Below are 25488 nucleotides of genomic sequence, written 5' to 3' on the forward strand. Positions count from 1 at the left end.
ATTCATTAATCTCATGAAAGTAGCAGGAGCATTAGTTAAGCCAAAAGGCATAACTAGCCATTCATACAATCCCTGCTTTGTTTTAAAAGCAGTCTTCCATGCATCTTGCTCTGCGACTCTTAATTGATGGTATCCACTGTGCAAATCTAGCTTCATGAAATAAATAGTTTCCTTTAACTGATTTAAAAGATCATCTATGCGAGGAAGGGGATAACTATTTTTGATTGTTATCTTATTTAGTGCTCGGTAATCAATGCACATTCTCCACGAGCCATATTTCTTTCTCACCAAAACGATTGGTGACCCACATGGTGATGTGGTAGGCCTGATGAACCCTTTCTCGAGCAACTCCTGCACCTGCTTCTTGATTTCAGCATTCTCTAAAGCAGACAACCTGTACATCCCAATGTTAGGAAATGGAACATCTTGCTGCAAAATATCATGTACTATTCCCTTTTTGAGTGGTAGACCTTCAGGTTCTTGAAACAAGACATCATACTCTGAAACAACCTTTTCTATATCAACTTGCTGTTCAGCATTACAACCCTCAAAAAAATTGATTTTATCAAGTTTCTTTTCCTTTACAACCATCAATAAGAATTGTTTGCATGAAATTATAATTCTTTTCATATGTCCTGAGTTTATGAGAGTATAATTACTCTTGATCTTATGAGCTCTTACAAAGTATTCGATTCCATCTTTAACAAATAGATACTTGTTCTCAGCTCTATAGAAAATAGCCTTTCTATCATACAAGTAAGGACTTCCTAAAACAATTCCACATATATCCAAAAGAATTATGTCTAACTCAACCTCATCTACAAATGCTGACCCAAAAGAAAACTTGAGTTTGCGCTGTTTAGTCACTTGTAGTTGTGCTTTATCATTCAACCATCCTAATGGGTATGGTTTCTTGTGAGGTGTAGTTGCTAATCCCAATTTCTTTACAATTTCTTTAGAAATTAGATTTACTTGTGAGCCACTATCAAACAAAGTATCAATCTTTTGATTTTTGGAAATAACTCGAATATGGAAAAGCTCATGTCTTTTTCTCTCATTTTCTTCATCAATAATAGATTGAGCAGAATTAGTAGTAGATGCTTCAGAATTCTTAGCTTTTATACCTGTGGTCGCTATAGTTGTTTCATCTCCCGAGTCTGACCCCAAATTTCTGAATAGCTGCATCAGTCTTCTTCTTCTTGCCCTCAGACTTCTTAGGTCTTAGCTCTGGATGCAGAATCCAACAATGCTCATCATCATGCCCATCCTTTTTATAGTGAGTGCATGAAGCTTTACTTTTCTGTGCAGTGTTAGCCTTCCTTGCTTTCCACGTCTGCTTTCTTTTCTCCTTGCTCTTGCTTACAGTGGGTTGGGATGGTGCCCCAACTTCTGGATTTCCATTCTTTCCTCTAGCTTCTAGATGAGTAGCTTATACAGATACCTCATCTATACTAGTGGGATTAAACATGAGGATGGTATGCCTCATGTAGCTGCGTAGACCACCAATGTACTTCAAAAAGTCTCTAGTGAGTCTAATGAGATACCCAACATCAATGCTCTCTTTCTAAACTCTTGAGTATACCCTTGCACACTTTTCCCTTTCAACTGTCGAAGAGTTTGCCAACTTATCATGGCTTGTTGCATGTAGGAAAATGGATAGAACTGCTTTTTGATTGCAGCAACAAATTCACTCCAGACAGAGATGGTCTTACCATGTCTTTTCATATCAGCTTGGGTTCTTCCTTCCCACCAAACCAAGGTAGTGCCTCCTAGGCGTAGGCTTGCCAGCTAAATCTTACTCTTGTTTGAGTCTATGTTCTGTACCCTGCAATACACATCAATTTGTCTAATCCAATTGTCCAACTTTTCAACATTTAGCTCTCCATCATATATAGGTAAATCAAATTTAACATCTAGCTTAATAAAAGATGCTTTCTTATTATGCACAGGGCTATTAGGAGGTGTGAGAAAGCTTTCCTCTTTCCCCTTTCCTTTGGAGTGGTCTTGGTAGTGAGACTCATATTCTTCTTTATCTTGTTTAGAGCCTGATGAATCTTCAACCTTATGCTTTCTAAAGTCCCTATACATTTCTTCTACCATAGACTTTATAGCTAGGAAACATTCTATGAATTGAGGGTCTGGTCCTACAGAACCTTCCTCTGACATTGTCTTCCGAGGATAGACTCTCCCAATTTCAGGATTAGTTTCCACCAACTCTCCTTGTCCTAATTTGAGCTTTGATCTAGTGAGCATTCAAAGCTAAACCAACACAAGCTTGTCTAACCTTACAGCCTAGAGCTCTGATACCACTTGATCTGATATTCACCCTATGAGTGACATCAGTTGAAGATTTATTAAACAAAGGTATTACAGACTCATGTGCTGGTGTGTGTTCTACGTTATTTAAGCAACATATCAATCAGATTGCCAATACACAGACATCTAAATGGAAAGACAACAGAGAAATACAGTAAGCAATCACAAGACACAATAAATTAATAAGGAGTTCACCCTATTCTCCAGGGCTACATCTCCGGTCCAGCTTTCAATGGTGGCCTTGTTTTATTGTGTCTTTAAGCAGAGAATTACAGTGCATGGACTCAATGTGAGTTCTCCTGAAGCAGGTTTGCTTGGCAGGGTGGTCCTTGGATTCCCCAAGCCACTTGAGTACACAGACTTTTTCTCCCTACCAACTCTGTGATCTTCTAGTCTATAGTGGAGAGGCCAATGTGGTGCTCAGCCCAGACAGATCCTCATTGGGATGGCTTGAACCTCTCAAGCTCTCTGGTGCTCGATGCTGCCTATGATCAGATCGGCCTCTGTCTTATTCTGCTTTTGCTACACTGTCTTCTTTCTCTGTGTTCCATCCTCCTCTCAGGATTTTGGTCTCTCTATCTTTGGGGTTCTCTGTCCCTCTCTTCGTCTCTCGGACTGAATGTGTATTCTGTCTCTGTTCATGGCTTTTAGCCATTCATTCCAAGACCATTAGGTTCCTCTTCTGCCTCTTCGATTCACCTTCTGCAGCTGCGCTTGGAGTTCCCTATTCGATGTCATCATCAGTGCTCAGGGAGTGGCCACATGTCCTCCTCTAAATGACACCAGCCTGCTTCATCAGTTCGTTTCTTCAGTTACATTGTGGATGAAGTCTTCCTCAACGTGGCAGTCAAACGAAATTCAAATCCTTACAAATCGTGGCTTATTCCTTCGTCGATTCCGCTTCCTCCATCGGGTGTGATCTTAGTCGTCCGATCTGGGGCCTCCAGATCTGATGTCATACGCACGTTTCACGTGGTTGACTTGCTTGACCGTTAGCACACGATCAACATCGGTTTTCTCTCACCTCCACTTGCCACACATCGATCGTTTAATGGAATTGCTTCGCTTTCATCCAAAACCACTTACCATTTGAAGGCGCCCCAATCAATACTGCCGGTTTCTAGAGCGCGGGTCCTGCCTTTGTACTTTTAGCGCTTTTTGCTTTTTTGCCTGCGGTTCTTTGGCTCCCCATTCATCCAAGTGCTCTTGCTTCCTCCATTATGGCCTTGTTTTCCCAACGATGCACGATTAGCACTAAGCGCTAATCACACATCAAAAATCACCTCCTTTTCCCGATCCGGGGCTCCTAGGGGCTACTTTGACCTCCTGCGCAGTCTCCATGGGCCTCGGTCAACACGCTTTGATCGAGGTCCTCTTCGTTCCATGTTGGCTGCCATTGCCACTGGTTAAGGGTGTTTTTGATCGCTATTTTGGAATTCTTTAGAGATTTGTCCCGACCTGATACAGTCATGGTTTTTTGACAGTTTTTTATGGATCCAATTCGGATCACTGTTCATGATGGGATGTTCGATTTAAGGCCAAATGGAGCAGGCGGAGGGCATTTAAGACGCGAAATAAGGGCAAGATTTGGGACAATTTGCCACCAAGAAAGCATTGATGGCCTGAAATTGGGGGGAATGGTTGAATTTGAATTCAAAAGGCGCTATAAAACTCCACGGGCTAGCCATGAGACAACACTTGTTCACTTGATATTTGAGCAGTTGATTAGAGCATAGAGTGTTGAGCGCCGAGTGATATTCGAGCCCTTAAGTTTGCGAAAGACCGCATGCAGTTCAAACAAGATGGTGGCTACCAGGTGAGGTTTGGGCTTTGTAGAAGGAACCATCGGTGAGGCTGCACAGAACCTCATGGTACACGATGTTCCCAAAGGCACTGAGGTCACATAGGAAATCCCGAAATCACCTCGGACACTGAGACCCAAGAAAGATAAGTAGGTAGTGGGATCAGTCCACATGTCCCCGAGGAATCCGCAGTTTGGTAATCTCTCAATGGAAGAAAAGGGCAAGGTTGTCACCATTGAGACAGAGACGAGGAGGAGGACCTATAGGCTCTCATCAATGAGGTAGAGGAAGTAGAGGACATGGAAGAGGATATCCTGCTAGTGTGCTTTGTAGTGAAATTGCTCGAGTACGTCCCTCTGCGAAAAGTGAAAACCAAGATACCAAAGGATCTGGATGCCACAAAGAGTGCACTCCAGACCCTGCTCCTCCTTGATGGAATTGTGTTTGAGGGCTCACACCTGGGCCGCATGCCCACAATGAAGTTTGAAAATTGGGACCTCACAGACAACAAGAAGTTCCCACACTTAGAGACGGAGAGCCTCATGAAACAAAGCACGGAGGGGCCGGTCATAACATTAGATCCATGAAAATGGTTGCGCGGTGTGGAGAAGGCCGGATTTCTTCATCTGCTATGGATACCACACTTTCACCGCGTGCCCATCACCATTTTTGTCATCAGGCAGTTGCTTTTCCTAGTGCATGATGGGTACTTATGGCTGGAGGAGCCTATTCCCATCACGACGGATCTCATCCAGAGAATTTCTTGGCTTCCCTATAATGACGATAGCATGAAAGAGCGACGATTTGGCTCTCGTGGAAACCATGAAGAAAAAATATAAGCTCGAGAAAAAAAAGAGGGGTTACATCATCAGCAGTATCAAGGATAAAGGGGTGCACATAGCCACCCAACTCCTGGCTGGGAAGGTAATGAGAAAATTCCGTGGCGAAGAAGTACCATCGCCATTAGTTGCATTGGCTAAACAATGCGCAGAGGGGGTCCAATTCAACTGGGTCGAGTTCCTCTGTGAGGAATTCTTGATCAACTGTAAGGAAGTCGAGGAGTAGGGTAAGACCTTCCACTACGCATGGTTGCTCTTGTCCATTTTGTTGGTAGTGGGAGAACTGCCAGAGGACAGTCAGTTCCCAAGCATTGAGCATGACTTACCAGAGGCCGCAAAGTACGTGTTGCTCTGGGCTACCAAGGATGCGAAGCGGATTCATGATACAAAGATCTTCTGGGTGCTCATGGAGGCGAGCATCTGGATTTGGATTAATAGAAGGCTGCGCCTGTCCCCCATAGTGCACAACAGTCTACAGAGATTTGCAGACTTCAAGGCAGACATGCATAATATTTACATCAAGGCGCAAAAGGATCTGGCGCAGCAGTGGACCAAGCTCCCCTTCATCGCCACTGATGATGCAATTTTTACAACATTAGAATCATGGCCTCTCGAGTGGCACGCCTCAGATTTGGTGGAGCTGGATAGGACAACAACGCAAAAGAGAAAGGATGAGGCCAAGCATCACGTCACGTAGTTGGACGAGAAGAGGCGCAATGAAAACGTGGCAGCAGAGGTCAGGGCAGTCCGCGAGGCAGCAAAGGTAGTCACGGAGCAGGAAAAGGCCGCCGAAGTAGCAGTAGCAGTGCAGACAACAGGGGCCACAACAACGTAGGAAGATGAGGGCCAGGAATTGTCTACAGGATAGGAGGCAAAGGACACAGAACTTGTAGAATAAGGTGTGGACCCAGGCATAACTTCCACCCAACTCAAAAGGCCGCGCGTCACAAAGAGATAGGGTCCATGGAAAAAGGTCAAGGCCTCAAAATTAGCCATCAACCCGATCACGTTAACGGAAGCTGACCTCTATGAAATCGGTGACACGGTTCGTGAGTCACCAAGGAAGCACTCCAAGAAGCCATGTCAAAGCAGTAGACTGTGTTGGGGGCCCTAAGGGCGTGGCTGCAGGAACTACAGGTGCGATCCCCACATGAAGGAACCATAGCCACCTACGGCGCAACAGGCACATCAACAGAAGAGCAAATGCTACACGCAAGGGTGGCCAATACCATAGTGCTACTGGAAGGGGTGCTAGCAGCAGAGAATGAGATCGATAGAGCCGTGGTTGGTAGGATCAAGGGACTTGGCCTTAATTGGATGCCCTTCTGTGAGACACATTATACCAACTGTAGGATAGAATAATAACAGACATTTGCACTAGGGAGGGCTGTGCGATTCAAGTGATGAGTGAGAAAAAGATCAACATCGAATAGCTTAGCCTGCAACATGACGAACTGGTGTCACAAAAACAGCAGTTAGTATAGACAGTGGATGAAGCGTGTCGGCGTGTCCTAGATTTGTCCATGGCCGTGGACCTACCAACAGAAGTTCAGATCCATTGTTTGGCAAGTGGAGTTCGAAATGCGCACGAGGAAAAAACACGAGTGTAGCTGGAGCTGAATCTCTAGATTGTCGAGCTGTGGCTGAAGGCGCAACCTTCCACTCCTTCAGAAATTAGAGAGCAGTGTGTTAGCACTATCCAAACAGGGTTGGAAGAAATTGGATGGGCAGTGCAGGACTGTACCGATATGTTGGACCAAGCCCTTGGCGTCCTCACATCCTTGCAAGAGGACCCCAACATACAATGCTTGGAAACAGAGGCGCGTGAACTCCAGGAGTAGTATGACAATGTAAGGGGAACTGCGTAGACAGTCATCCTCACTCAACAGCTAGCAAAGATGCAGCAAGAAAGGGCACTAAAAGAGAAGGTGGATGCCACAAGACAGAAAGAGGCACTTCTCAAAGTGCGCGTCCAACCATGGATTGACGAGGCCTTCACCATTACAGTGGATATCGAGGGCAAGCTCACATAGATGCAGGGGCTCTATGCGCTAAGGCAGGGATTTTATCCTCACAAAGAAGCATCGGAATAGCGCATGCAACAGGTCCAGTAAACCGCAGAACAGTGCGCTGCGGACCTCCGAGCAGTACGGGACCAATTGGAGGGACTCCGTGCCAAGATCACTGCGCTAATTGAGTGACTCGAGAATGAGTCATGATGATTTTTTTGGCGGCCTGTTGGGCATGGAATCCCCCCACAACATGTTTTGGGGCTCAAAGCCCAAATTTTGGTCAAATGTATTATAAGACTCTGCGAATTGCAGGTGCGGAGCGCGAAGTATAGGTTGAGTCATAGGGCTATCCACCCTAAGTTTTGTAATGTAATGTAATGTCATGTCGGCCTACCCATGGTCCGCGGACCATGGGATTGTATAAATAGAGCAAGGCTCTAAGTTGTAAAGATAGCTAAGAGGAGAGATAGATGAATACGAATGGTTCCAGCATAGAGTAAGAGTCTAAGTGTATTGGGTCATAGTAGTAGGAAGAGGCTCTACCGTTGAGTGCACAGAGGCCTACCAGAGTCCGCAGTTGAGGGCGCAGGGCGATGTCGAGTTTGTAACCTTGAACGAAGAATAATAAAGAGAAGTTGATTCCAATTTCTTCGCATCTACCTGTGTATTGCATTCTTTACATTTATACTGTTTTGTTTATCGTGCGCACTTATATGATTGCTGGATCTGGATATACTGTTAATTATCACTAGTCTTACATAGATAAGTTAAGTAATCGGGTAATAACAAGTTAAATAGTAAGGAACTTGGGTATAATACGGATCGCACCCTGAATAGGGCTGCGTGAAGGCAACATCACAAGTTGCGAGAGACTAATAGATGCGCGTAGTGATGTGTGCGCAGGATCAAACTGCGGACTGCCAGAATCTCATCAGACATCCCCATGGTGTGGAAACCTGGTTCTAGCACCCTCCCATACTACTTCAGGTGAGACCTTAGTCCGTGCTCCATGGACTGTTGTCGAAAGGGCCAGTAGTACTGGGATTTGTTTGACTAAATCACCTTTGAACCTGGGTCAGGCCCATACAAGCCAACACTAATGGATAGAATAGAGAACATAGAAAGGAAACCTCAATGGGATAACCAACAAGTACCTCCAGTTAGAAACCCAAATTTTAGAAAAAACCAAAACATTGGGAAAAATGGACCAGATTAGAACATTAGGCCTCCTTTTCAAGAAATTATGTAGAGACATCCCAGCCAGAAGATCCATAACAAGATAGACAAATTAACCTAATGGGAATAAATGATGAGGACACTGTTCTTCTGACCCAAGATGAGCATGAACTGTATATGCTGCAGCAATTACAAATCCAGTTTGGAGAGTCATTTGATTACAAACAAGGGTAGGATTCTTCCATTTTTGAAGTACATAAACAATATAATCTAAGAAGAAAAACAATGTTGATGTCCCTGACCAAACCAAGAAAACAGTACAAAGTCAACCCAAGAAAACAAAAGAAACCCCTGATTCAAATATCCTCCAAATTCTCCCTAGGCAGAACTCAAATTCTTGTGGCCCCACAATTGTAGACATAACCTCTGATCAACCTTCTGTTGATTCGCCATCCACCTCAATTCCACCTAAGGAACCAGTGGACAAAGCTCAAAACATAAGATTTGAAAATCCATCTAAGGAGGTCCCCAATAAAGGAAAAGAAGACAAGCCTACTCAAGTCCCTGCTGCAAAAATTCAAAACCTTCAAATAGAACAAGCCTCTTTGTTATTCAATCTGGGAGCAGAGATAGCAAAGCTAAAGATTTCAGTTCCCTTAACAGAACTAATCAAGAATGAAACTTACAAATCACAGATAAACCAGACATTAAACATTGCTGAAAATGAGCATTCAGTCAACCTATTTGATGACCAACCAGAAGTCATATTTGGTCCAGATGTTAATGGAAAACCATAATAAGGAGGCGTCCCACCTTTTTATATCAACCTTAGTATCCATGATAAAATTCTACACAATGCAATGTTGGACTCTGGGGCCTCTCACAACTTAATGCCGAAACAAGTGATGGATAAATTAAACCTAGACATTACAAGGCCTTACAAAGACTTATTCTCATTTGACTCTAGTCAAGTACAATGTCTAGTATTGGTCAAAGATCTGTGTGTCACTTTAGTTCAATATCCTTCCAAAAGCATTCTTATGGATATTGTAGTTGCTGACATCCCACCAAAGTATGGCATGCTATTATCTAGATCATGAGGATCCAAACTTCAGGGATCCTTACAACTAGATATGTCATATACAACAATCTCTGTTTTTGGACAACCTAAGAAACTATACCATGAAACCTTAATGAAATATATGGTAAGTAGCCAGGATCATCCTCAAAACTTTCCCATCTACTCCATACACTCAGATATCGATTCTTTTATCCTGTATAATGTTGATCAAACACAAGAAGAAATTTTAGACAATATTAATACAGAACCAAAAGAAATAGCAATTTCTACACAAAATGGAACCAACGAAACTACAAAACTTTTCAATGAACAAGATGGTCAAACTACTATAAAGGATGAAAAGTTTGTTGCACCAGATGGTGAAAATTATGAACATGAGATATTATGGCATCTAGAATTTGATGGGTCAGTCAATAAGTTTGGAGCAGGAGTAGGAGTGTGGATATATAATTTGGAGAATAATCACTCAGAAGGCCATGCATACAAATTAAATTTTAAATGTACCAATAATATGGTCAAGTATGAAGCATTAATTTCAGGTCTTAAGTTAGTTAGGAATCTAGGAGCTAAAAGAGTTTCTGTCATGGGAGACTCTAAACTAATTATAAAACAGATAGATGATGTATATATGACAAAGGACCCTCGATTAAGTTGTTATAGGGGAACTATCGTAGAAATACTTAACACTTTCCTGGAAACAAAGCTTGCAGTAATACCTAGAAAACACAATATGAAGCCCATAGTTTAGCAATGTTTGCCAGCACCTGCAAATTACCCTTCCAACCTAACCATTAGTACACTGCTGAAGTTCAGCACAATCTTGATTCCAGATAATTTGAAGAATTGGAAAATATTTTCTAATGACAAACACATAAATAACTTTTTACTTTCAGAAGAAGAGTTTGTAAATAACAATATAGATACTGATACATCAATAGATCCTGACACTAAGGGTGAGATAGGAATAAATGAGATAGAAGGTGATGAACTAGATAGAATCAACCCAACTAAATTACCAAATTAGATGTAGATAACCTAGAGAAAATTAAGATTGATGAAATAATCAGTGAAGAAACCGAAGTAATTAATCTCAAGGATAATTTCTTACCAAAGGGATTAACCCCTCTAGAAGATTTATTTGATTCAAATGATGTTCCTAGGAAACCTAAAACCTTTGAAGTCTGATATATAGGAATGTAATATAGGCACCGATGAAAATCCTAAATTAATCAAACTTTCAAAATCATTACGCCCAACTGAAAAAGTGAAATACATTGAGTTGTTGAAAGAATTTCAAGATGTATTTTCTTGGAGTGATGAGGACCTCAAATCCTATGACACCAACATCATCCAACACACAATTCCTATTAATGACAATCAAAAGCCTTTCAAACAAAAACTTAGAAGGATTAATCCTGTCTTATTACCTGCAATTGAGAAAGAAATTCAGAGGATGTATGATGCCAAAATAATTGCACCAATCAGACTTTCGGACTGGGTCTCAAACTTGGTGCCAACTAGAAAGAAACTGGTGAGGTCAGACTCTATGTGGATCTCAGAAACCTCAACAAAGTGTCACTGAAAGACAATTAGCCTCTCCCCAAAATGGACCACATTTTATAGAGAGTAGTTGGATCAACCAAAATCTCATTGTTGGATGGGTTTTCTGGTTACAATCAAATCTTGGTTCATCCTGATGACCAACCCAAAACTACCTTTACTACTCCTTGGGGCACATTTATGTATGTGAAAATGCCTTTCAGGCTAATGAATGCAGGAGCCACTTTCTAGAGGGCTATGGATATAGCCTTTGCAAAAGAAATTCACGACTTCCTTGTGATATATCTAGATTATATTACTGTATTTTCAAAATATGACAATCAACATTTGGATCATCTAAGACAAGTTTTTATTAAATGTAGGAAATTTGAAATCTCCTTGAACCCCAAGAAGTCCTTGTTTGGGTTAGAAGAAGGAAAGTTGTTAGGTCACATAATTTCAAAAGATGGTATAAGGATAGACCCTGCAAGAATAGAAGCCATCTTGCAAATACAACACCCTAGGAATATTAAAGAGTTACAAGCTTTCTTAGGAAAAAATATTTTTCTTAGAAGATTTATATCTAATATAGCAAAATTAATTAGATCACTAAACAACATGCTAAAAAAAGACTCCATAAAATCAATTGTTGAGGCTAAAAAATCCTTTGAAGACATCAAACTAGCCTTGACTAAAACACCTGTGTTAATTGGTCCTAAATTTGACAGAGATTTCATCTTGTTTTCCTTTGCTTTTGAGCACACAATTGCTGCAGTTCTATTGCAGAAAAATGACCAGGGCTATGAACAACCCATTGCTTTCTTTAGCAAAGCCATGAGAGATGCACCTTGAAATATAATATACTGGAAAAACAAGCATTGGCTTTAGTCAAAGCCATGAAGGACTTTAGTGTATACATCTTATATTCTCATATAGTAGCCTACGTTCCAAATTCAGTAGTCAAAGACATCCTAACTCAGGATGGTCCTGATGGAAAGAGGGGAAAGTGGATTGCTAATATTTTAGAGTATGATATAGAAATATAACCTACTAAGTTAATCAAGGGCCAAGGTTTAGCCAAGCTCATGGCTGAATCGAACTGTCAAGCCTTGGATATAAACTTTATTGCAACAATAGATAATGAAGAGGATATGGCGACTCCACTAATAAGCCAGGCCTTTATTGAATCACCTTGGTATGCTGATATTATTTATGTTTTACTGAATTTACAAGCTCCTCCTAAATTATCTAGGACTAAAAGCAGGTTTTTGAAGATGAAATCATTGAAATTCTATATATTAGACAATGCTCTGTTTTGGAGAGATCATGAAGGTATTGTTCTCAATTTCTTATTAAAAGAAGAATCTGACAACATTTTGCAAGAGTTTCATGCAGGTGATTGTGGAGGACACCTTTATTGGAAGACCACTGCAGATAAATCCTTAAAGCTGGTTTTTACTGGCCTACCTTGTTTGCTGATGTCAAAAAACATGTGACATCCTATCACAAATGTCAAATTTTTGAGGGGAAGAAAAAACTTTTACCTTTACCACTCAAGACAATATCTGCAGAAATACCTTTTCAACAATGGTGTTTAGATTTCATTGGTGAAATTCACCCACCCTCCTCTTCCCAGCACAAATGGATCCTCACAGCCACAAACTACTTCACAAAATGGATAGAGGCCATACCTTCAAGGCAAGCCACAAATACTGTTATCATAACCTTCATTGAAACCAATATTCTATCAAGATTTGGATGTCCAACTAAGCTCATTACTGATAATGTAGCAGCCTTTAAATCTATGAGAATGATAGATTTCTGCAATAAGTATCATATCACCCTAGGCCATTCTACAACCTATTACCCTCAAGGTAATGGACTAGAAAAATCCTCAAACAAAATCCTGGTAAACATCATCAAGAAGTTACTAGAGGACAATAAGAAAGCTTGGAATAAAAAGCTAGTCAATGCCTTATGGGCAGACATATTAACTACTAAGAAATCAATTGGTACTTCTCCCTATCAACTACATTATGGGATGGAAGTTGTCTTTCCATCCTCTTTGGGAGTACCAGTAATGAAGATACTTCAAGAATTGCAGGTTGAACCCAATAGTGTCCAAAGAAGAATCAACCAAACTATTCATCTACAACAAACCAGAGAAGAGGTCTACATCAGGTCTCAAGTTGTGTAGGAAAGAGTTAAAAAGATTTTTGATAAGAGAACCAAGGCTGAAGATTTCTACCTTGGTGACAAGGTGCTCAAGTGGGATTCAAGGAGGGAAGACAAAGGTAAACATGAGAAATTTGATTTCCTATGGAAAGGTCCCTATGTCATTTATGCTTACAAAGGAAATAATGCTTTCTTCCTGAGAGAAATTAATGGTATAGATGCAGAAGGTGGGCCAGTGAATGGTCGAATGCTAAAACATTACTTTGAACTAAGTTACTAATTTTCATTTCCCATGATGTACATACTTCATTTACAAAGCCTAGTTTGGATTGGATGGTGATCTTTGAAGTTGAAGCCCCAAGAGAAGGCCCTAAGCTTTGAAATATTTATTGTCATAAATATCAATAATGCAGATGCATAGAAGAACACTTTTCAAGGTAATATCAACAACAATTCCAAGGCCATTGATCTTTAAAGTTCTTGACATTTCACTAGAAAATTCCATCCCCAAGTGGAGTCACTATTAGGTTACTATACCAATAGGAGTCATAATTTTGAATGACTAAGGTTAAGCCTTGTAATCTTGTACATACCTTTGTTTTTGCAAATGTTTTCCATATTAAAAAATTAAAAGAAATGTAAAGAAGGTATGTCCTAAAAGAAAAATCAAAGGACAAAAAGAATGAGAAAAAGGTAAAAAAATGAAAATATATGAACCCAAAAAACAAAAAGAGACCATGAAAGTGAGAAAGTCTAAATGCCACTACTATTTACTTTTATGCACAATAATGATTGTGTTCAACTTGTTATTCATGCCACAATCCATGGTAATCAAACTATTTAATCTTGATTATATCATGCTTTGAATTTTATGTTTATAGTTAGAAAATAAAATCTGACCAAACAGTTTAATATTGGCAGATCATTAGATAGGTAGAGAAATTAAAAGGAGCTCATCAGTTTAATCTGAGCCCTTGGATGATATAAGGCTAGAAATATATAGTTTTTTTATTAAAGAAAAGATAGAATAAGGGTTTTCTAGCCCAAATGCACCCAAATAAATGAAGAAAAAATGTTAGAATAGGTAAATGGGTAAGTAGAGGAAAGGTTGCTGAACTACAAATTTGATTGGGTCAAAACATATGCATCATGCTTAGGCTCATATTTCAATATGTATGATCAATTATGGAAGCAAAGGTTTGCAAGTTAATATGGTTAACTCCCCCTCATTCATTTTTCCCTTACTTACCAATTTCCTACCCATAAGTATGCTCCAACACTTTAAATCCTTCAAGCTAAAGAGGCTCAGAGTATTTCTATGACTTTTGGAGGGACCGGACCCTTAGATTAATGACTTATGGACATCAAGTTCTAGAACCCCCTTCATAAAATCCATTCCCCCCCCCCCCCCCAATTTCCCTAATAAAACCCCTTTTCCTAAGGTTAAAACTCTTTTGCCTAGGAAAAGTAAAAACAACTCCATGTAAACCCTTTTCATTCCAAAAACCCACAAAAAGTACTTTATACTAAGTGCCAAATGTATGAAATAAAATGCACATATGTTACATTATGCTAAGGATATAGTCACTCCGCTCATCACTTTTCATATTAATTTTTAACTTAATTATATAAATCCAAAAATACATTTTCCCATATATTAATTAAATCCCCTATATAAATATTCCCACCCTTAATTTTAATATGAACTATATAATTCACCCCATATCCCGACAAAACCCACTTAATTTACCAAATCTTGGTAAACCTAAGTTAATCTTGTCATTAAGTTCCACCCGATCCCTTGACCTCGTGATTAACCCCACATTAATCACAAACTGCCGTGATTAAGGTCCCTGGGCCTCTCCTAAACTCTCGTTCATTTCCTCTGCGCAAGTTTGCCACCCGACTACCGTTCGATCAACCGCGCCCTAATCCGACAGTCCACAACCATATCGGCTTCACCTGATGGTTGATCGTTACCCGCTCGATAAAGCGGTTTTTTCCGACCCCCGACTGCTACGTGTCACACTCTGGAATCGAACGGGTGACCCCTCCAAAATATCGCCCAACCTCCATAAGCGGTGCGATGGCTTGGGAAATCACCTCCCTACTCAACCCACCAAACCACTTACTGTTCATTCAAAATCACCCGCCAAAAAATAACTATTGCTCCATAAAAAGGTTGAGAAGCCCATTTTCACCTTTTTTTGCTCATTTGTTCTGTGAACCTCTGAGAACTAGTGTGATTCCTGCAAATGCTGAATTCACCATTTGAACTTTGAATTCACCCATGAAGGAAGTTGCAGAGACCCCAGTCGACCTCTCAGTCCATACCAGATTTATTTGGACCTCTGCAACTGCCATGAACTCCAAAATTTGCAGATTATTCACCCAATTCTAGGTATTTCACCACAAATTACCACTCACCCTTTCAAATTCGGAAATGATTAGCCTTGTATAGTGTTTCAATTAAGTAAAATTAATTTAATAATACTTTAAATTTAAAAAACCCACGGCCAAACCCTCTGAAAAATCCCATTTGCCGTGGAAAACTTCTAAATAAACCTGTAAAGCCAAATTTAAATACACAAGAACCAAATTATGGCTGCCCCTATTGCCTTGGACATTAGACTTGTCACAACTCCCCATTTGGACCTCGACCACCTTCCCTTGGCTGACAAGGATTTCCAAATTAAGGATACATCTACCCAGAACCTCCTGCATAAAATCCATTGTTCAAGTAGGGACAGATACCTCAACCATGTTGATAATATTGGCCTTTGGGAGTCAAATTTGCCCAAATACCAGTTCCCATAGGTACATGTTTTCCCTGAAATTGTCCACCAATGCCATGCCTATTACATTTCTAGCCTGAGAGCTATTATGTTCCCTGACCAAAAGATTTTGTTCAACATTATAGCCAGTTCCATAAATGAAATGCTGCAACTCCAACCAGGACCAAATCTGACCCCGCTATCAATTGGAGATTTGTTAGACAAATATTCCAAGTTAAGTCCCTCTAAATCGACCCAATTGTTCCAAGGTTTCATTGTTGAAGAGCAGCACATTCCTAAAATTCGCCCCCCCGCATATGTTTCTGCCATGTTCTCTGAAAGGGGCAAACAAATCATCACCATGATATCATGTGTTCTAGGATGCACCACTGATGAATTTGTTGATGAACTTTTCCTGGCCTTCATGTCAATTTATACCCCACGACAACCTCCTGCTATTTTGTACAATTACGTTGAGTTCATAGCTGAGAGAATGCATGAACAGTTCACCAGGATGCATAATGAGGGAGTATTTAAATACTCATATGTTCTATACCATATGTTTTTATATTATCAGCCATACATATTTCCTTTTTCCCTTCAGAAGCTGGATAACAAAGGCCAGCCCAGGTCTATCATTTTTTGGACCCCACTGTTCCATAAGTTTAAGTCACCATATACCTATTCAGATTTCATAGATTCTTTGTTCATCCAGTCATGAATATGCTGACACGAAGCCATCCACCTAGGATAAGTCCAGAGATCAAAAGGGTCCTTCAGTTGTCTAAACAAAGCAAAGTGGGAGATTGGTACCTTTACCAAAACCACACAGAGATAAGAATTTATGGTTGCGAGCTTGCCCCATATAAACTACCCAAATGCCTCCCCATGAGGTTATTTACTCTAGAATACTATAGACAAATAATGAACTCTGATGAGATAAATTTTGTCTCGGCCAAGAAAAGATCACAATTCAAAGTAAAAAACTAGTTAGGCCCCTTCATCTACAATTATAGAGAGGCAAGGGAGGAAGCAGACCAAATTTTTCAGCAAATGAAGTTCCAAAAGAGTTTCATGTGGAGGTATGAACCTCAAGAATTTATGACCAGATTGAGAAATAAGGCCATGTTGGGACCTTATATTCACCACCCCATAATAGAGATAGAAAGATATGCAAATCAATATGAGTGGGTGGAAAACACTCTTGTAGATAGAGACAATACAAAGGTAGATGTAGAGAATGCCTTATGTGACTTAAAAAGACAGTTTGATAAGAGCTCATTTCTATAGGTACCTGAACAGCAAGAGCTAGCCATGACCATCCTTCCTATCATGCAGACTCCTTAGAATGAGGAAAAGAAACCCAAAAGGACCAAGGAGGAACCCTCAAGTTCAGGAATGGGCACATCAAATATACAATATGAGACTAGTCAAAGCAAAAGACCTAGGCTAAATCCTATTTCAAAGCAAGAAGACACAGAAGGCTCAGTAGAAATAACTGATACTGAGCTGGATAGAAGTAAAGGCACAACTCTATTTGAAGAAACACAGGGGCCATCCACATCACAGACCCAAATCTTGGAAAGACAACGAAGTGTAGAAGTATCTTCATTCAGTAGACCTGCTAATAAGGATAAGGATATAAGAGATAGATATAAAGAGATCAAGGTGAGAAATGAGAAACTAAAGGCCCAAAATTATGCTCAGTATCTCAAACTCACACCTACCAATTAGACAAGGTTGATGTCACCTTTTGACATCAAGGAGGGAAAATTATAGATGGCCTTCATAAAACCAACTGCACAACAGCCAAGGACATCAACAGATTACAAGAGAATTGATTTTGAGGTATTGAAAAGGGATATTCATCCCATTTACCAAATTGAATTGCACAAACAGGCTGGAGAGATGATATCCTCCACCCTCACAGGTAAAGCCATATATGCTCATCAGTTACATAATTAATTAAGCAATATCTTAGCTCAATATCAGTTAGAGAAGGCTTCCTCACAGGCCAAGGATACTAGGATCAAGTCTTTGGAAGACTTAGTAATTGAATTGGGACATGATCCCAAAGACATTAAATCCATTGAGAAACTAATCAAGAGAAAGAACGATGACATTGCAACATTGAAAAAACAATTGAAGATACCTCAGCTGCAACATCCCCAAACACAGGAGGTCTTGGAGAGCCAAACCAGACATGAAGAGTTGATGGACTTGGTCCTAAAACTTAATGATCAGTTAAAGGACAGAGAAAGAATTGGACACTTTAATCCAATTAAAGAAAAGTGATATTTCCACTACATCTGCAGATGTCATCCCAACGGTCTCAACAACAGTAACTTCAATGTCGGCAGCCTCATTGGCTCCCACAACTCCCATGCCTACAACACAACCAATTTCAATAGAGTCTACATCAGCAACAGGTGCATCAGGAGAAAAAGCAACAAAGTTGGTCAGAGCCATGGAGGAAATGTCTATTCAGGCTACATAAATGAACAAACTGAAAGAAAAGGTGACAAGCTTAGAAACATATTGCAAGCTTACCAAAATTATGCACAAGGAAGAAGTGCAAAAATTGGCCAGAATGAATGAAATATTAAAGGCCATGGAGAGAGATCTAACACTAAAGGAATCCCTTAGGCAAGCCAAAGAACTATTATGGCCCAATATCATTGACTTTGTCAATGATATTTGGTCATCTATTCAAGTAATTTTTGAAGAGATAGACCTGATAAAGATAACTACAGATCTATCCAAAATGTCAAGGAAGAACTAGGAGACATGCCTGAAGATGCAACCAGACTTATCCACTTCCTCAACAGTAAAAAAAAGTATGAACTTCAAGAATTTTGGATATAGAGGATAGGAAAGAAACAATTTTGGAGGTAAGAAAGGTCCTTTCAAAGAGAAACTTAATGTTAAACTTGGAGGACAAGTGTCAAAATATGTGGGTAGCAGTCGATATATTTATGGCAAAGTTTCAAATTTTGAGAGAGAAAGGGTTACCCAGTCCCTTGTTCATAAATGACAAGCTCATGACACGACAGGATTATGACAACAAAATCAGAGAGCTAGCTAAAAAACAGGCCAGTACATCATCGATAAAGGCATTGCCAACAAGTAAAGTTCTTTACCAGACATTTGAAAACCTGTTTTTCCTCCAGCATGAGGTGAAACACCTATTCATCACTAGGCCTACTTTTGCTAAGTACACCGAGGTAGATGATGTATATAGGAGGATGTTGAAAATCAAGTTACCTGATGCTGAATTATGGGAAAAATTCACTGATTTACTATAGTAAAATGTAGTAAAAAGGTTAGTGTATAGTCAACAGGGTAAAAGGTAAAGGTAGGTTAGCATGGTTAAAGAGTATCAGTGCCAAAGAGTATCACATGAAAGCCAAAAGTAACTAAAGCCTCCAGTGTGAAATTTCAAACAACAAAGAGCATAGAGGGATACAAACCAAACTATAATGGCTAGCAGCACCACAATAAAAGGGAAAACATGAAAGCAGTTCAATAGCTGTCTCTATCTTCTTGCAAGAAGATATTTGTATTTCCTAGATTAAATCTCAAGTTAGTTTGAGATATTTTGTAATAATTTTTGTATAAATACTTCACAATTCAAAGTATGCAGGGTGGATTCGTAGACATTTCTATATACTTCTTGATCAAAAGAATGTAAAGCTATTGTATCACTGACTGGACCAGCAAGCTGGATTGATAAATAAAGACAAGATATTTCACAGGATTCATGTGTTAAGCGAAGTGCAGACAAGTGTTTTCTCATGTTATTGTTATCTTTCTTAAAGTTTTTCCACAATCTTTAATGTATTTCTGAATCTGAATGTTTTAACTGGAGTATTATCTCAGAATTTGTTTAAGTACGCTCTGTTTTAACAGTTAGGAATATAAATGTTTTCTACTGACATCTAAGTTAAGGAATTCTTAATTTCTCATTAGTTTAGGTTGTTTCCTTGTAATATATATCAAAGGATTCTTAGTTTCCCTTTGTTTATGATTACCCTCTGTTCCTCATTTAAATCTCGGTCTTAGAATTCTTAATTGCTCTCTCACCCTGATTTTAACCATTTCACCTCTTCTTCCAAAGTCCTGCACTTTACTCTGCTAGCTTGCCCTTTGAACACTCCCTTTAGTGAGTTGATCTAGTTCTGCTGCCCTTCTATTGACTCCATAGCCCAATGGTCTAAAGACATCATTCTATTTATCTTCTTTAAGGATCCCACCATCCAATCTTCAATACAAATCAAAACCCCCTTGAACATTCATAACTAGCCTGAAATCCCAGCAAACAAAGCTAAATCATATAGAGAGGGCCCTCTCTGAGCCATAGGTTAGCTAGAGCCTATGGTTAAAAGTTGGTTTGTGGTTACCTCGGTCATTTTGTTTCTTCTAATAACTTCTAGAGAAAATTTTGAGTGATAACATGGTTAATTTTGATTATTGCAATGTTAACATGGAGAGAGCCAAAGGATTCACAGTTCCACTTGGTAGCATCAGATCTCTGTGAAGCCGCATTGTATGCCTCACTATGATTTACCACCCCACAATCGCGAGCAATGGAGAACAAGATTTTTTTCATGTTATATCACATGGATTTTCATATGTTGGTGAACCAAAACCCTCGCTCGTCGCTGAGCCTATACGAACAATATAACGCTTTGCAAAATTTAAGGTCGATTTCCATAAAGTCTATATACAGGTTCGCAGAGACGCAAAGAAGAAATGTCATCCCTTACCATATTTTGTAGCAAAAAGTGATCTCCTTGCAATAGTACAATAGTGGCTAGCATACTGGATGATTGTGATGAAGGCAGCGGTAGAGGCAAAACATAGTGCGACAGGGACAAAGATGAGGATGAACATGAATCAGAGGAAGAAGAGTAACATGATGAGGGTGTCCAGGAACCTTCTGAGGGAGATAAGCATAATAAGGAGGTTGAAAAGGAAGAAACATAACAAGATTCTGTAGAAAAGAGAAAAAAACAGGGCGAAGCTGGCACAAAGTTCAAGAAAAAGTAGAAGGCAGATAAAATGAAGGATATCACACCAATGGTCCTTACTGATGGGGACTTAGAGAAGATTGGAGAAAGGATTCAGGAGGTGACAACTGAATCCTAGAACATAGTAGAAGATCACTACGATGCACTTCTGACCGGTGTCGAAGAGCGGATCACAGAATTGAAGATACTAGTGCAGACAGTCAGACAACCAATGCAGATAGAGGAAAGAGTTCGAGTAGAAAGGAAAATAGAGCGTATGCTTGCAACGAGGTTAGCATAAATACTTGCAGGATCCCTATAGTTTGACTCGACTGAACTATAGTAGTAGGCTAAGGAATGGAAGCATGTCAATATGAACATCACAACAGTGTCATTGCAAATGTTACACAAGCCACACTTGGAAATTAGAGAAGAGATGAGGCTACGTGAACAACACACCTCGCAGCTAAATATTCAAGTAGAAAAAGAGTGAGTTGCGCTTTGGTAGAAGCTCGAGTAGGTGATCCAAGAAAGGGATCAAGTAGCACGAAAACACCAGAAGATCAAGCAGGAAGTGGAAGCAACGTGTAGAGAAATTCTGGACATTGATGTCCGAGAAGAAGAGTCAGTGGAGGACAAGGTCATGAAACTCGACCTTGCAGTGAAGGGGTACAAGGAGAAAATTGCTGCAGTGCAATTCAAGTATGAAATAAAGATCAATGATATGCAAATGAAGCTGTAGCCAACTACACCACAGGAAGTATGGGATTAGAGGGAGACTGACCTAAAGACTACAATGGCCAACATCTCTGTAGCAATAGCAGACGGTGGAAAACTTTTGGATGAAAGTACGCAAATTTTGACTTTGCTGCAGGAAATTCCAAATATACAGAAACTACAGGAAGAAATACAATAGAAGCAACAATAATTAGAAGAAATTTGGGCATCTACAAATACCTTACCAATCTTGTAGAATCTCATGAAGATCAATGAGTCAAAGGCCCTTTAGAAGAAAATTGAGGAGAAGAAGAAGGAAGAACAAGTCTTAACATAGAGGAATCGACCTTGGTAGGATGAGGCCCTCCAACTATCATAGGTAGTAGATGAGAAGCTTCAACAACTTTGATAGAGAGAGACAACATTGCTACATAAGGCTACAGATCATGTGACAGAGGCACTATTGGAGGAAGTGTGCAGTGAGGAAAAGAAGGTAACAAATACTTTGCAATAGTTCAACCAGGCCTACAACAACATTGCAACAAAAATTAGAGGAAAAGTAGTTGAGTGACTCGGGATGAGTCACATGTGAGTGTTGGGGGCCTGTTGGGCACAACCCAACTTGGCCTAGATTTTGGTGAAGGCTCCACATTTTGTGGAGTAGAGTGCGAAGTGGACCGCGCAGTGGAGTAGAGAAGCGTTAAGGGGACCATGAAGTAGATATACACACAATGTAGGGGATTTGAGGCGGGTTGAATCCCCCCATTTTTGTAAAAAGCAAGTAATACTATAAAATATGAATGGTTTTCAGACCATAGTAGCTTGTATTAGGGTAGTCCATGGTATATGGACCATGGTATTTTGATGATATATCCCTCGATGTAATAGTTTATATAGGGATAAATAATAAAGAAGGGAATCAGCTAAGAATCACATCTTGAATTGAATGGTTATATCTTTGTGATCTGTGGTTTGGGCAAGAAGGCGAGGCTCTGCAGCTGAGTATGCAGAGGCCTAAGTTTGTAGTTGAGTGTACGGAAAACTTGCAGCTGAGTGCGTAGGCCAATAACTGTTTGTTGTACAAATTTATTATTATAAGTAACAATTCTTGTGGACGTAACCCGACATTGGGGTGAACCATGATAAAATCTATGTTTTCATGTGTATATTTTCTTATTATCTGTTGTAGCATAGAAGTTTATTATAGTTTCATTTTGTTACAACGAAATGATGATTATGGGTTTATATGATATGTTTATGTGATTAAATGAATACAGAGAAGTAATATATGTATGTTAAAGATAAAAGAACATAAAAATACCACATCGCATCATCCCTCAAGGCTGCAGAAACCTAGTTCTGCATCCTCCCATAGTCACTTCGGGTGAGACTGTGATCTGCTTGCGTGAGACTGTGATTTGCCATGGCGTAAGTCCAATCTTTTCCCCAATAAATAAACCTAGATCATACTCATTTCCTTCAATTAATTATGCATATAAAAAGTTTGACATTTTTTTTTAACTGAAATGGGTATGATTTATTTATTGAGGAAAAGATTGGACTTACGCCATGGCAGCCATCATTACATTGCTTCTGTTTCTGTTTCTTGTACTATTACAAAATGCAGATTGCTCATGGATTACAAGGATGGAATGAACTTTCATCATTTATGAGGAGCTGCCCTTTCCCAAGAGTGCAACCTTTGTTCGCCAACAGGTCTGCTTCACTGTTCAAGTTTCTGAGGATATGGAGGAATTTGTAGGAGTCGAAGTCGAGCAGGATTCTCTTTAATCTGTTCAGAGTTTTGTTGAGGCTTGCATTGGTGAACAATTTGCCCGTGTTTAAATTTTTTATTAGGATCTCTGAGTCTCCAAAAGCTTGGAATTCTTTGTCTCCTCTGTCTCTGGCTATTTGACAAGCTTTGAGCAGGCCTTGGATCTCTGCTTGATTGTTGGTTTTCTGCCCGATGCCCCAACAGAAGCTATCCCTTCTTGATCCGTCCGAGGCATAGATGACCCCTCCTGCTCCTGTTGTCCCAGGATTACCTTTGGAGGCTCCGTCGAAGAAAATCGTGGTAATTTTTTGTTTTCGCCACCATTCTTGAATAGTAGCTTCGGAGTCTCTTTTTCGCCATTCCAGATTCGCTGCTTGAGGGGCTGATAACTGCTTCCGAGGGTAGGGGGAAAGGGGGCCCAGCCACCTCTCTTCTTCAGGGAGAAGCAAAGCGTCATCTGAAAAATATTGTTGTTGAGCTGCTTCCAGGAGGAAGGCTTTGGCCTTTACCGCTGCCGAGAATGGAGCTTGCACCTTTTCATTGAAAATCAGATCATTCCGGGTCAACCAGATCTGCCAGCATACATATTTGGGGATGGCATTCCAGACTTTTCTCCAAAATGATTTGTTGGGGATTTTGTTAGGATAACATTGATTCCATGCGTCAAATAGGTCTGCTACAGAGTTAAATTGGGGGACTGTGATTTGTAGCTCATGGAGAATGAGTCTCCAAACTTCTTTAGCAAAATTACATTCCATGAAGAGATGCTTGGCTGTTTCTGAGCTGCTTCTGCACAGCTCACATCTATGCGGCCCAGCTATGCTTTTTTTCATCAGATTGTCTCCTGTTAACAACTTGTTGTGAACCAGTGTCCAAAAGAAGAAATTTACTTTAGGTAAAGCTAGCGGATCCCAAACTTTCCTCCAAAACTCTGGAGATTTACTGTTGTTCCTGATTGGCTGGAGGGCGTTGTAGGCTTCTGCTATTGTGTAGCTTCCAGATTTCCCCCACCCCCAGCTATCATTCATTTTCCTGTTCACTGGGGCCACTTCTTCCAACAATTCTTCAAGGATGCATTTTTGCTGGTTTAAGTGATCTGGAACTCCAAAGAAGTCCCACCCTTGCCAATCGCCATGACAATAAAAAGTTTGACATTTAATGCTAGTGTTAATAGATAAAATTTTCGCTGAGAGATTTTGTTGAGTTAATCATATCAGAATGGTTCCATAAGGATTTTTAATGTTGTCTTGTCTTATTTTTGTTATTTGAGTCTATGTACGAGTCCTTTACATCATAACCACTTATGAATTAATTTCTGGCTAATAGTTATCACAGGAACTAGCTGAAAAACAAGATGTACTCTCTTTTATTAATAAAAATCAGCCATTTCCAACCATATTTATTGTGCATACCTTTCTAGAATTTCATTTATATTTCATGAACAACTTAGCCTAAAAATTATTTTAATATTTATGAGTTTTATATAACAAATTGTTATATGCTTTCATAGCCTTATCACTAACGAAGAATTTCCTTATATTTTCTCATAAATTACCTTTATTTTAGTTTATTACTATTCATATCTTTTTCTTTTATTTGTTGTTACATAATATTCATGTTACTCATACTTTTATTTCTTTGCTGTAATGTAATGTAATTACTACAATTTATTCTTATAAATAAATCAATAAAAAATAAAAATAAAACCAACGGTGTTAAACTCCAAGCCTAGTCCCATTGTCTCACACACTCAATGAGATTCGAGGGTTTTTTGGTGAAGCATAAAACTTCCTCTATCAACAATAGACTCTATAAGATGAGAGGTGAATCCATGTGAATCCATTGGTTGGTTGCATGCTATGTTGGAATAAATTTGTCCTTTGGGCATTGAATGTTCAGCCTCTTTGATGCACACAACTCAACTCCCCTCTTCCTCATCCTCTAAACTATATTTTACATTTTCCAAGGGTTAGTTTCCATCTTTAATTTGTATAGTTAGTTTCCAAGAATAATATATTATGTTAATTAAAATAAATATTTTAAATTAATCCCATATTCATGTAGTAACTTTCCATCTATCACAAAATTTAAATGCATTAATGATCAATATGTGAGAAATATTTGAATTTGTGATTATGATCTCATTGTCACACTTAGGCTCTATTCTTTGGATATCTCCTCATAAAGTTAGGTTATATTTTTTGTCTGCCTCCTCTAATTTAGTAGGGAGTAATGTTATCCGTTATCATTCCTCAGGAATTGAGTATTCTCTTC

The sequence above is a fragment of the Pinus tabuliformis genome, chromosome 1_1 (genome assembly GCF_031772625.1).
Source record: "Pinus tabuliformis cultivar Carrire ecotype Pingquan chromosome 1_1, CPIR1, whole genome shotgun sequence".
Lineage (NCBI taxonomy): Eukaryota > Viridiplantae > Streptophyta > Pinopsida > Pinales > Pinaceae > Pinus > Pinus tabuliformis.